Below are 10,421 nucleotides of genomic sequence, written 5' to 3'. Positions count from 1 at the left end.
TATCCAAAGCACTTAATGGCTTCTTAAATATATCCTTGATTACTCAAATACACAAGGCATTCTTATTGGAAACCTTATCAAAGTAAATATTCATAACTGGAAAACAATTCCCCAAAATTAACACATCACGACATAATAAAACATTTTGCCCTGAGGACTGTCTTTATTACCAGCAAGACAAGCATAAAGAAACACTGGAAAAAGAGAATGCTGTAATCAAATAGCATAATGTATATATTGTATATAATATATAATATAAATACATATGATACATACGTATGATATATGTATATTCTGGATTCACCTCTATGACCTGTTCTTTGACTAGAAATATTTTGAGATGATCTAGCTTATGTCAAGCCATCACTTAATAATTATTTTTTTAAGAATAGTTTTAGGTTACAGCAAAAATGGAGAGGAAGATACAGAGATTTCCCACATACCTCCTGCCTTCACACGTGCATAGCCTCCCCCATTATCAACATCACACACTGAGTGCTACTTTTAATTGATGAATCTATATTGACATATCATAATCATGCAAAATCCAGAGTTTACGTTAGGATTCACTGTTGATATTGTACATTCTTCAGGTCTGCACAAATGTATAACAACATGTATCCACAATTAGGGTACTATGCAAAATGATTTCAGTTCCCTATAAATCATCTGTGCTCCATCTTTCATCCCTCCTGCTCCCCAACCTCTAGCAACCACTGATTGTTTTTTACTGTCACCACAATTCTGCCCTTCACAGAACCTCATATTGTGGGAATCACATGGTATATAACCTTTTCAGACTGGCTTCTTTCTTTTAATAATATGCCTGTAATGTTCTTTCCATGGCTTGACAGCTCATTTCTCTTCACTGCTGAATAATATTCCATTGTAGGATGTACCGCATTTATGTGTTTACCTACTGAAGAGCAACCTGGTTGCTTCCAGGTTTTGTCAATTACAAATAAAGCTGCTGTAAATATCCATGTGCCAGTTTTCATGTGAATTCATTTGGGTACTGTGATTGCTGGAACATATAAGAGTAAATTTAATTTTGTAAGAAACTGTCTTCCAGAGTACCATTTTGCATTCCCAGCAACAATTATTGATAGTTCCTGTTGCTCCACATCCTTGCCAGCATTTGGTGTTCTGAATTTCGACCATTCTAATAGGTACATATTGGTATTTTATGGTTGTTTTAATTTGCATTTGCCTGATGATCTAAAATGTGCAGCATATTTTATATGTTTATCCTTCATGAGGTGTCCTTTGAAGTCTTTGGCCAATTTTTTTCATCAGGTTGTATGTTTCCTTATTGTTGAGTTTTATGTATTTTTCTGTCTTTGGGATAACAATCCTTTATCTGCTGTATCTTTTGCAATTATTTTCTACCAATTTATGCATTCACCTCTCATTCTTTTGTCATATTCTTTCACGGAGCAGAAGTTTTTAATTTTAATGAAGTCCAGCTTACCAGTTATTGCTTTCATAAATTGTGCCTTTGGTGGTATATCTAAAAAGCCTTTTCCATAACCAAGTTCAGCTAGAATTTTACCTAAGGTATCTTCTAAGAGTTTATAATTTTGTGTTTTACATTTAGGTCTATGGTCTATTTTGAGCGAATTTTTGTGAAGGGTGTAAAGTCTGTGTCTAGATTTTCTTTGTAAAATTTTGCATGTAAATCCAGTTGTTCCAGCATCATTTCTTGAAAAGACTATTTTGCACCATCGCATTTCCTTTGCTCCTTTGTCAAAATCAGTTGACTATATTCATGTGGGTCTATTTCTAGGCTCTGTATTCTGTTTCACTAATCCATTTGTCTATCATTCTTTCGTCAGTACCACACTGTCTTGATTACCGTGCTTGATAATATGTCTTGAAATCTGGTATTGTCAGTCTCCAGCTTTGTTCTCTTTCAATATTCTCTCCTTTGTAATTCTCCTTCAATATGGCTGCTGTGTAGCCTTTGCCTCTCCATATAAACATTAGAATCATCCTGACAATATAAAATAGCTTGCTGGGATTTTAATTGGGATTGCACTGAATCGATCCAGTTGTGAAGAACTAACATCTTCACACTATTGAGTCTTCCTATTTATGAACATAGACTATCTCTCTATTTGTGTAGTTCTTCTTTGATTTCTTTTATCATAGTTTTGTTGTTTTCCTCAGATAGACCTTGAAGATATTTTGTTCAATGTGTACCTATTTCTTTTTTTTTTTTTTTTTGGCGGTGGAGGGGGGGTGCTGCTAACATAAATGGCATTGTATTTTTTTATTTAAAATTACATTTGTTCACTAGAGCTATACAGGAAGGTGGTATCGTTTGACTGTGTCTCCACCCAAATCTCATCTTGAATTGGAGCTCCAAAAATACCCATGTGTCATGGGAAGGACCCAGTGGGAGATAACTGAATCATGAGGGTAGGTTTTTCCCATGCTGTTCTCATGATAGTGAATAAGTCTCATGAGATCCGTTGGTTTTATAAAAGGCAATTCCGCTATACATGCTTTCTTGTACATGCTGGAAGATCACTTGAGGCCAGGAGCTCAAGACCAGTCTGGGTGACATAGAGAGATTCCCATCTCTTTTTTAAAAATTAGATTCAGTCAGATTTCAGGAATCAGGAATAGATACTCTAGGTTTTGATTGCATTCACTTACTTAATGTTCATTTTTGGCTTAGATTATGAACACAGTCTTTGAATGAAGGGTTACTTTCCACAATTTCACCTGTTTTCATCATTATATACCATTATGGTTTCCTTGAAAACAAACTACATAATTATCATTTTCAGATAACTTTACTATGGAAATGTGTAATATGTAACTATTTCCTGATTGTGACCTTAATTAGTAAACCAAAATTCCATCTCTACTCAGACAACATCAAATACTAAGACAATATTAATCTTGGTAAAGTATTTAAAGATACATCTTAGTTTGCTACAAAATGTAAACACTTAGCTAACATGTTAATTCTCATATGTTTTTGTTCATATGTACAAAAACCATGCATATTTTTGGCCTCATACAAATACAAAAATGTTTTTACAATGTATGTGTGTGTGCATTTAGCACCATAAGTATATTTAATTCACTGTAAAGACATAGCCAAAAAAATAATCAGCTACCTGATAATTATAAGTTACTGATTAGAAAATATGTATTTACTTTAAATCAAAGTATTATATTAAAATACCTTGCTTTACCTGCCCTTTAATGCCTTCTGAGAATGTGAGATCTGTAGAAACATGGATTTATTGAAATTAATTCTAAAATAGCACATTTGCAGTGGCTTTGGTAATTCTCTAGCTCAGATGTATAAACTCAGATTTTTATATACATCCAATGAACATTTTTCAGTGTGTATGAGATCAAAGATACTTAACTATACTCCAAATTGCCCACTGCTAGCTGGAACTACTACATTGCAACAGAGTAACAGGAAGAAGTTGGAACAGTTTGGAGGGCTCAGAAGAAGATAGGAAAATGTGGGAAAGTTTGGAACTTCATGGAGACTTGGAGGGCTCAGAAGACATGAAGACGTTGGAAAGTTTGGAACTTCCTAGAGACTTGTTGAATGACTTTACCAAAATGCTGAGGTGATATGGACAATAAAGTCCAGGCTAAGGTCGTCTCAGATGGAGATGAGGAACTTGTTAGGAACTGGAGGAAAGTTCACTCTTGCTATGCAAAGAGACTGGCAGCATTTTAATCCTGTCCTAGAGATCTTTGGAACTTTAAACTTGAGAGAGATGATTTAGGGTATCTGACAGATGAAATTTCTAAGCAGCAAAGCATTCCAGAGGAAGCAGAGCATAAAAGTTTAAAAAATCTGTACCCTGACAAAGCAGTAGAAAAGAAAAACCCATTTTCTGGGGAGAAATTCAAGCGAGCTGCAGAAATTTGCATAGGTAATGACGAGCAGAATGTTAATCACTAAAGCAATGGAGAAAATGTCTGCAGGCCATGTCAGAGGCCTTCACGGAAGCCCCTTCCACCATAGTCCTAGGAAAGAAAAATGGTTTCTTTGACCAGGATGAGGGCCCCCCTTCTGTATTCAGCCTTGGGACTCAGTGTCCTGTGCCCAGCCACTCCAGCTGTGGCTAAAAAGAACCAACATACTGCTTGGGCCATGGCTTCAAATGGTTCAAGCCCCAAGCCTTGGCAGCTTCCATGTGGTGTGGGTCTCGCAGGTATACAGATGACAAGATTTGAGGTTTGGGAACTTCCACCTAGATTTCAGAGGATGTATGAAAACGCCTGGATGTCTAGGCCAAGGTGTGTTGCAGGGGTGGAACTCTCATGGAGAACTTCTGCTATGGCAGTGCTGAAGGGAAATGTGGGGTTGGAGTCCCCCCCAACCCACAGAGTACTCACTGGGGCACTGCCTAGTGGAGCTGTGAGAAGAAGGCCACCATCCTCCAGACCCCAGAATGGTAGTTCCACTGACAGCTTGCACCATGCACCTGGAAAAGCCACAGACACTCAGCGCCAGCCTGTGAAACCGGTCAGAACAGAAGCAGTGTACCCTGCAAAGCCATAGAGACAGAGCTTCCCAAGGCCATGGGAACCCACCTTTTGTATCAGTGTGACCTGGATGTGAGACATGGAGTCAAATGAGGTCATTTTGGAACTTTAAGGTTTAATGACTGCCCTATTGGATTTTGGACTTGCATGGGGCCTGTGGCTCCTTTGTTTTGTCCAATTTCTCCCATTTAGAATGGGTATATTTACCCAATGCCTGTACTCCCATTGTGTCTAGGAAGTAACTAACTAGCTTTTGATTTTACAGGCTCATAGGAGGAAGGGACTTGCCTTGTCTCAGATGAGGCTTTGGACTTGGACTTTTCAGTTAATGCTGGAATGATTTAAGACTCTGAGGGACTGTTGGGAGGGCATAATTGTGTTTTTGTGTTTTTAATTGTAAGGACATGAGATTTGGAAGCAGCCAGGGGCAGAATGATATGGTTTGGCTCTGTCCCCAGCCAAATCTCATCTTAGATTGTAGCTCCCTTAATCCCCACGTGTCGTGGGAGGGACCTAGTAGAGGTAATTGAATCATAGGGGTGGGCTTTTCTCATGCTGTTCTCGTGATAATGAATAAGTCTCATGCGACTTGATGGTTTTATAAACGGGCAGTCTCCCTGAGCATGCTCTCTTGCCTGCTGCCATGTAAGACATGCCTTTGCTCCTCCTTCACCTTCCACCATGATTGAGAGGCCTCCCTAGCCATGTGGAACTGTGAGTCCATTAAACTTCTTTTTCCTTATAAATTACTCACTCTTGGGTATTTCTTCATAGCAGTATGAAAATGAACTAATACAGAAGGCGATTGACTATGTATATTCCCACAACCTTGCTGTGATCAATTAGTTCCAGGGGGTTTTGTCAGTTCTTTCATTTCTTCCAGTGTGATGCTTAATGTTCTCCATTTCTGTTTCAATATTTTTGACCCATAGTATTTGGTTTTTTTGTTTGTTTTGTTTTGTTTTGCTTAGGATTTCTATCTCTGTTTAAATTGCCCATCTGTTCTTTCATGTTGTCTACTTTATGTATCCATTAAGAGCCCTTAGCCTATTAATCATATTTGTTAAAATTCCCAGTCTGAAAATTCCAATATCCCTGTCATGTCTGCTTGCTCTGCCTCTTCAAATTGTGGGTTTGTTTCTCTTTTTTGCCTTTTGGTATGCCTTGCAATTCTTTCTTGATAACTGGACATGATGTAGCTAGTAGCATGTTGTAGTAAAAGGACTGCTGTAAACGGGTCTTCAATAATGCAGTAGTAAGGTGTCAGGAACAGGAAGCATTCTACAGTCCTGTGATTCAGTCTCAGTCTTTTTTTAAGCTATGCCTCCAGACATCAGAAGTGAACTTCAGAAGTGCTTCTCAGCACCATCACCCCATAAATAGAAAAGGAAGGCTAGAGTAGGCCAAAGATTGGTATTTTCCTTCTCCTTTGTGGATGGTTAGAGTGGGCTGAGATTCTGTATTTCCCTTCCTCCATGTAAGAGGATACAAGTGGCTGAAATTGGGCATTTCCTTTCCCCTAGGTTCTGATAAAACCCAAGAGGATAAGCTCTGGTTAAAGAGTTTCTTCTGAGTGCAAACCTTTCTAACAGAATGCTCTGGCATATTCTGAAGTGGTTTCTTTTCCTATCCCCACACCAGAACGATGAGGAGACTTTTCTCTGATATTTACTGAGAGAAGTGGGTAGAGTTCCTGGAGGTAAATCTCACAAAAGTGTGAGCTCCATTTTGTGGGTTCCCCTGGAGTTTTTAATTCTGAGACTTGTCCACTTTGTGCCCCCACCAATTCATCAACTATATTTCAGGTTTACAACCCCAGTACTCATTCCTGCCAAGGTTTTCACTGGTGACACTCTGCTCTGGAAATCTGTGACCCAATATATTCACTTGTCTGTCTCTCCGATCTCCAAAACAGTGAAGACAACTGTTTTCCATCACCTCTTTTATTGATCTAATAAAAGTTGACTTATCAGTCATTTCACTTTTTGCTGTTGTTAGAACACAGTGATGATTTATAAGTGGAACTGGAAACCAGAAGTCTCAGCAGTTTTAATTTAATGAATGTTCTAGGAAAAGAAAGTATCTACTTTCTTGTCCTCTCCTTTTCATTAAGGCAGAGCCTATATAAGCAATCAAATTCAGTATAACAGGGTGATTGTGAATAGCTATTTTATTGGACAATAGTCTTTTTCTGTTTTTGTCTAATTCATTTCCAAATTATATTGAAATATTTGTAAGTGGTTGAAAATTATGTTCATTTATTTATGTTATCTATATTAACAGCATTAATAGTTATTAACATATGTTGATTGCTTATTGTACATTATGCTATTATTTCTCACAATATTTCTATTGAGTACTTGTTCCCATAACTCCAGTTTTATAATTGTGAAAACTAAGGATTGAGGCAGCCACATAAGTGAATTGTCATAGGCTATATTAGTATTAAATGAAACTAGCATGGGGTAAGATCCCTGTAACTTTAAATCCCATGCAATTAACATTATTTTCTGTCAATTATCTTTATTCCTCACTGCTAAAAGCCACTTGTAGGTAAAAAACAGAGAACAGAAAAACATTACATAAGCTATCAAGCCGATATCCTCAGTTTGTTTATTCTAGTCCCATTAAGAAGTACTATATTGCAGAAGGCACAAGCAAAATTCAAATATATCCTGCCTAACCTAGGAAGTTCAGTTTAACATTATGTATTCAACCAAAAGGTCTGAAAATATATTATTTAAAAATCTGAAGGATTTCGAAGTTATTATCACCAAAGACATAATTTGAGAATGTTTGGGGGACAGTGGAGAGGAGACTGCTGATGTTAGCAATGAACTGTTTGGAAAATATTTTAAAGATTTTTAGTGCTATAAAATGGGAATACAGAGTTTATACATTGAATTGCTTCTGTATTGTTGAAAACTGTAATTACTTCTTACTTTGCTTAGTAATTGAAATTTTATCCACGGCTCCATTTTTTTCTTATTTTTTGTTATTGAATTGAAATGATAACAATAAAGAACCCCCAACTGAGTGCATCATGGTAAGCATGTAAAATACTCATCTCTAATAAAAGTTGTGGCAGTCTGGCAAAGATCTGCAACCGTGGCTTAAATCAGACTGCTGTTTTGTTGAGAAAAAGTTTGGCTGTGCTGATATAAAACATGAAATGAAGTAAAACAGATATTCAGCTCTGCATTCAGACAAAAAATACCTTATATATATTATTAATCATTTTTGAGAAAAATTTTATCTCAAGTTGAGTAAATATTTATACCTGGAGTAATGAAGCACAACTAGGAGGGATTTTGAAATCTTACCAGTTGTTAACACTGCCAGTGTTTATATTGTGCTTATATTTGAACTAAATATCTCAGTCGCTGCTATTTTGCTTTATAATTAACATTATCATGAATACAAAAACTGAGAAAACTATTTATTTTTCAATTTAGTCTTCTCTTTTGTGAAACTTCAAATTTCGGCATTCATCAACTTCCCATTATGTGACAAAGGATCCAGAGACAAAGAGAAGACCCAGATGAGAGGAAATAGCTTAAACGTGCAGACGTTATTCATTTAGAGAAGATAGAAACTGGAAGCATTTTGTAATAATTGTGCTTCAAAATATATTTCTACTTTGTTTTCTGCTTCACTAAACTTAGGATATAGTCATGTGTGTTAAATGATTGAGGGGAAAAAACAGAAAAACTGGATCATTGAAGAAATTATTCACTCAGACTTCACTCAAGACTGAGCAGAGATAATACACAGGTAATTAGAGATTCGACATGTACAGATCCTTATTAACGTATTAAAAAAATCTATTTAGATCTTTTCTTGTTAAATTGCCTAAGATGAATTTGAAATGATGGGATCAGTAAAAATTAATTATAATTTAAGTGACCCTGAGCTATGAAATATGAAAATAACTGCCTGGTATTTTTGTTTAGAATCAGTCAAATTTGAAAAATAAAAAGGATGGCAGGTTATTGTTCTGAAAGCAGAAGAAGAGGAAAGAGCAAGCCACTATGGAATGTCCTGGAGTGTGCTGGTCAGCCATTGTTGACCTCGGCTCCACCACGGCCCACACCTGAGTTAGGTGCTCTGTGTTCTGCAAGAGGTGGCCTGGTTTACCTTATTCCTAAAAAATATGTTATCTCTAGCTTCAGCGTCCTGTCTGGGAAAATTGACAAGACTCTTAGGAAAGATAATTACTCTTAAATAAAAGTAATACATAAATATGTTTTTAATAAAATCCAACATTTTAGAGGAGGTTTAAATGAAAAATTCTCTTAACAATTTTCCAATTCCTGATTCTACTCTTGCCAGGTCAGGGAAACAATGCTAAGAATATTTTTATATATTTCTGCAATTTCCACACAGTGAACCTACATACGTTACCTGCTTAATGTATGTAATCCTATGTAATACATAAGGATTACAATATACATGGAAATTGCTTGTTAGATGGATGAATTAAAGAAATAGTAAATGAAGGCCCAACCTGCGGCAAGAAATTGTTTCACCTCTAAGATATGACCAGAGATGTTATTATTACTACTTCAGAATAACTGAGGTTAGGGGACTTTGGAGGACAACTAAACAGAGGTAATAACAGAACTCCACCACTGGCAGCCTCCTTTAACCAATGAAGAGAGGGAATTTGGGGATTAGAGTTGGAGCAGTCCTACAATTTCCCTCCAGGCTACAACTTGAGCCTTCTCAGTTTACCAACCTATTGCTAAACACATTCTCTTTTCTCCAAATGGTGATTGATGTTATTCCTGGGCTCTTAAGTATTCAATCAGCTTTCCAACAACTCCATTAGTTCTCCATCTGACTAATTAGGAAAAGTTGGCTTGGGGCATGAATATGCATTTAAAAAAAAAAGTTTTGTTTGTATAACTTAAAAGTCATAATGTGTTTTCTTTCATAGAAGGAAAAGTGAAAAACATCAAAGCCTCTTCTAACTCAAAAACAATTATGGAGAGCACAATTTGTTTTTCTAGTTGAAGTAAAGCACCCTCCTTGGGAGATCTTCACTCTTCACATCCTCATTTGATTACAGCCTGGTAAGCCAGAAAACTGTGGCTGTCCTGTGATGTTTTCTTGGCCAGTGTTAATAGAATCCTATCACCATGGTTTTCTTGCCATTGAAAAACTCCATGTTTTTATTTAAATAAACTCCTCAAATTAAAGTGAATGAATAAACACAGAGGGAAGAATGGCAATTCCCCTCTAACTTTTATACTATTTGAATTTTGTCTTATGGTGGCAGCAGAAACTAATAAGATGATACTGAGATAACCAAAGTAGTCCTTGATATGTGTTTGGAGGGGACATAGTTTGGATGTTTGTCCCCTCCAAATTTCATGTTGAAATGTGATTCTTAATGTTGGAAGTGGGGCCTGGTGGGAGGTGATTGGATCATGGCAGTAAATCCCTTATGAGGGCTTAGCACCATCTGCTTGGTGATAAGTGAGTTCTCACTCCATTAGATCATGTGAGATCTGGTTGTTTGTACGTCTGGGACCTCCATCCTCTCTCCCTCTTGTTCCTGCTCTTGACACGCGATGTACCTGCTTTAGCTTCATCTTTCACCATGAGTAAAAGCTGCTTGAAGCCTCCCCAGGAGCTGAACAGCTGCGGATGCCATGCTTCCTGTACAGCCTGCAGAACCATGAGCCAAGTAAGCCTGCCTTATTTATCAATTACCCAGCCTCAGCTATTTCTTTATAGAGATTCAAAAATGAACAGGAGGAATGTTATAAGAAGGATGATTATAACTGCTTGACTCCTCTAGAATACTGTACTCACTTAAATTCTGAGTCCCTTCACTCTCAGAAATTTAAGGTCATAAGCCCTGACATAGTTTGTGGCATAAGCCA

General features: G+C 37.0%; 1 protein-coding gene across 2 annotated transcripts in view; it reads right to left on the bottom strand.

Annotated features, from left to right (window-relative positions):
- Positions 1 to 10,421, bottom strand: part of GPC5 (glypican 5) — a 1,453,661-nt gene that overhangs the window by 523,191 nt on the left and 920,049 nt on the right. The window lies entirely within an intron of this gene.

The sequence above is a fragment of the Pan troglodytes genome, chromosome 14 (assembly GCF_028858775.2).
Source record: "Pan troglodytes isolate AG18354 chromosome 14, NHGRI_mPanTro3-v2.0_pri, whole genome shotgun sequence".
NCBI classification, from domain to species: domain Eukaryota; kingdom Metazoa; phylum Chordata; class Mammalia; order Primates; family Hominidae; genus Pan; species Pan troglodytes.
The sequence above is the reverse complement of the archived record's forward strand: the minus strand, read 5'-3'. Positions and strand labels throughout refer to the sequence as shown.